The 4,018-nt window shown below is 39.1% G+C and overlaps 1 long non-coding RNA gene across 2 annotated transcripts; it reads right to left on the reverse strand.

The window, feature by feature from the left end:
* Positions 1–1,655: 1,655 nt before the first annotated feature.
* LOC106942834 (uncharacterized) lies at positions 1,656–2,962 on the reverse strand. 2 transcript variants are annotated; one of them, XR_001423734.1, is made up of 3 exons: positions 2,746–2,962; positions 2,589–2,669; positions 1,656–2,367 (listed from the first exon to the last, which is right to left on the reverse strand). It is a non-coding gene; the product is annotated as an uncharacterized LOC106942834 (long non-coding RNA). The 2 variants fall into 2 exon arrangements; XR_001423733.1 differs by having other exon boundaries at positions 1,656–2,454.
* Positions 2,963–4,018: the final 1,056 nt, after the last annotated feature.

Below are 4,018 nucleotides of genomic sequence, written 5' to 3' on the forward strand. Positions count from 1 at the left end.
TGTTTCCTTCGGTGGTTCTTGGTGCAGCGCCCCCACAGGCCAGGAGGGGAACAGGCTGCTGAAAGGTTATTTTAGTTTCACCTGACTGCTGATCTTTGTTAGTTAAAGATCTTTGTCAAGCTGACATTTTATTTTGCTCTTTAAATAATGACTTCTTCTCCTCTGAGCATCTTTAAACTGTATTTTGGTGCAGAATATGTTTCACGTCATTTTCTTTCATTCTAAGGTGAATTCACATCATGTGAAACTAAATGTTCAAACAGATGAATGATTTAGAAACTGTTTTTCCTTCATATTTTTCTATGATGTCACATGAAGCAGTGACATCATGCTCCATTTACATCATCCTCACTGTTTCAAAGGCATGTTTAGTCAAAGCCGTTTTTCTGGGTAGATAAATAAAGTCCAGCTGCTGATCCGTTAGAAACCCGTCAAATCCTCCTCACATGCAGCTGCACCGGTCGCCTCATGTTGAAGCCTCGACTCAAACATGTCTGATGGTTAACTCCTCTTCCCCGAGGCCGGACCATCTGCTCTAACGGAGCGTCAGGAATCTGGTTTTTCTGCTGATTCCTTTGAGGTTTTGCAGAAAATCTCCTCACTGACGGATAAACTGGAGTGGAAATTTGCTGACTCAGATGCTGCAGCTCTCACATCCTTATTGTCCGTTTGCCTCCTTATCTGAATCTTTCCTGTTTTAATGGACAGAAAAAACTTTACTGCAATCTTGGGAGCAAAGCTAATCTTTTCAATCCATTTTTTATGATAACAGGAAATTAAAGAAACTGTAAATCACAAGGTCAGGCTGTCGCCGTTTTATGGGGATGATGATGCATAAAATCCCATCGATGCACCATTATACTGGAGACTATGCAGTGGTTACCTTTATGGGTAATAAAAACAACACTAAAGTATCTACAGTTGAGTCCAATTGATCCAGAGAAATAATCCATGAGCTGCTTTTCCGTTACAAATGAGCGTAAAACCGTCGATACTCCACTACAGTCAAACAAACTAAAGTTTGCAGCTGCTGTGTTTCCATTAAATAAGAAAAACAATTAAACTCTTCAAACGTGAAAGTTTGTTTTTCATCCTCCATCCACTTCCTGTCAATTACTGACATAAAACAAACTCACATTCTTGCTAAAAACTTACTGGTGAGTCGGTTTGTCTTATTCTAAGTATAATGAAATATTCACAGATTTCGTGTTTTTGCAGTGCATCAGTCAGACACGGTTCTGCCTGTTCAGTCCTGCAGAGTGAGAGAGAGAGAGTGTGTGTGTGTGTGTGTGTGTGAGAACAGTGTGAGGTTGTCATGTTGACACCTGGCCTATATGAAGCCGACGGAGGAAGAAAGGAATACATTAACACTCGGGTCTTCATCACAAAGAGAACAGAAAGTTATTCAGCCAGAACACACACACTTCCCTTCAGGCGCCTGCAGTCACGTTGCCTTTTTGCTTAACCTCCATTATAAACACACACACACACACACACACACACACACACACACACACACACACACACACGGTTCGGCAGCGTGGGCCGTTTCTTCAGGTTACATCTCTGCAAACATGATGGATGGAGGACATCAGCTCCGTCTCTGCAGGCCATTTAAGCGACAGACGAACACAAATCAGACGAGACGCAGAGAGGAGAGGAGGAAGCCGCATCATAACGGCTTTTAATCGTTACATCCGTTTGGTTGTCCGCCATGTTTCCCCGGAGGTGGAAGTCTGTTTTCAAAAAGTTTCTCCTTAAGACATGGACGTCCGATGAGAACAGAGGGAAACGGCAGGAGGCGCGTTTCCAACCGGAAGTGATCCGCGCCATCTTGGTAGGCAAGAGCAGCGCAAAGCATCATGGCTTCCAGAGCAACAGACAGAAAATATGTAAGAGACAGATACGTGAACAAAATGGCCGACTTGAATAGACATATTAGACGATGTGGACAAGCTGCCTCCGATTAAAGACTCAACACAGAGTGTTAACCATGGAGTCATGGTGATGGACTTCTAAAGAAAGCAGGAACTCTGCAGGTGAATAATAAGGTTCTGGTGACGTACATGTAACAAACACGTAGGCTACATGTCCGTTACGTTAGCGAGGCTAATTCTGCTAGCCTGGCAGTAAGTACTACAGCATGTCACTGATATTTATCTTAGTGCTGCACAGAGCAGGGTAGAGGACTCAGACATGTATTTATATTGTTTATAAGTTGGATAGGAACGAGATGAGAGCTGGTTCTATTGTTGTCATAGCAACTCCACAGCAACTGCCTACCAAGATGGCCGTCAGTTACAAAGTTGATGTTGAGAACGATGATTTGTCCCGAGGCCAAAGGTCAAACTGGTAGCAGTTTCTGGACTTGATGGAGAGCAGAAGAGAGAAATCACATGGAAACCAAACTTCATTCCAGCCAATCAGCTGAAGTCGTGGTCAGATAAAAATAATCTGAAATGATGCCAGCAAATCCAGATTCTGTTTTAGAGTCAATAACTAATCTCAGACACATGAAAACACAAAGCAGAGGTGGAATAGCACCGAACGCTTTCTGTTTGTTGACATCACAGAGCATAATGACTCACCTGGAATGGTGGCTTGTATTGTGTTATTAATACGTGGAATTGGACGCGGCGCCGGCGGAGGACTGGAGCCCAGAGGACGGGCTGACAGGCAGACAGATTACAGAGCAGCACTCATCAACATGCACATTTGCTCAGTGTAAATTTTCTGGACAATTACCTGCTACTTTACACATGATTGCACTCAGACGCGTCGAGGTAACAGCATTTCATGGCTGCAGAGGGAGGAGGACTGTTTTGTTTTCATACTTTTGATTTCTGGATTTTCTTCTCTTGTTCTTTATTTTAAATCTAAGTTTTGTTGTTGATGAATGCGAGTCGGCGGCTGACGCGGTTTCTCTCCACATGATGTCCGCTCAGCTTCTGGGAGGAAAAACAACCTCCTGTGGAAATGTTTATGAGAGCAGAATGATGAATGGGGAAAATAATGTGAATAAAAAACAGTTTTTAAAACAGAACATTGCATCTTTAATAGAAAGTTGAGTGGAAGGAGGAAATGTGGAAAAGCAAACAAACTACAGTCGTTTTCATTCAGTTTTTAGAATTTATTTTGGATATTTAAAGCAAGTCCCTTGTAAAATGTACTTTAAAATTTCAAGATAAAAGGATTAATAAACCTTTTCAAGAATTATTAATCCTTGAAAAGGTGAAATTGCATAATTGCATCATTTCTGTTACAATTTATCATCATGACAGGCCTCTGCATGTCTGTTCTCTACTTAAAACTTCTCAAAAATAAAGATTTAGATTTTTCCATTTGATAAATCCAGGTGAAATGAGGAAGAATCTCAGTTATGAAAAGTTTGTGCTTAGAGCAAATTTCTGCCATAAATTCTAAGTTTCTAGTAAAAAAAACATTTCTGAGTCAAAAATTTGCTAGAAAAAACTTCAGGATTCAAAAGTTGAAAAACTGACTTGAAACTTTTCCACTTTCAAAAAAGTTTTCTTTACAAAATTTTCTGAGAATCTCAGAATGTTTTGAGTTTTTTTTTTTGGTAGAAATGAACTTTTTTTCAATCAATTTTCAATGTTTGAAACCAAAAAATCTTCAGAGGTTTTTCAGCAAATTTTAAACTTTTCATGCTCGGACATTTCCCAGTTTTTTTCTCAAATGTTTGAGATTACTCTTGAAATTTTAGAATTTTTTTGTGGAAATTTTATCTATTTTTTTTATCTACCAAAGTGGAAGATTTTCCAATTTTGAAAATCAGAAATTAAAACCCCCCAAAGAAAATATCACAAAAATTTTAGATTAATTTCAAACTTCTTAGTTTTTTCTAGCAAAGTTTTAACTTTTCCAACTCAGAAATTTACAGTTTTCTTTCTCTACAAAAGTCAAATATTTTTGACAGTTGAAACAGAAATTTCCTATTTTTTTCTCAAATATTTCTGAAATTTTTTCTAGCAAAGTTTTAACTTTTCCAACTCAGAAA

This window comes from Poecilia latipinna, unplaced genomic scaffold (genome assembly GCF_001443285.1).
Source record: "Poecilia latipinna isolate Pla-1442-1.1 unplaced genomic scaffold, P_latipinna-1.0 Scaffold4594, whole genome shotgun sequence".
In the NCBI taxonomy this organism is placed as follows: Eukaryota; Metazoa; Chordata; class Actinopteri; order Cyprinodontiformes; family Poeciliidae; genus Poecilia; species Poecilia latipinna.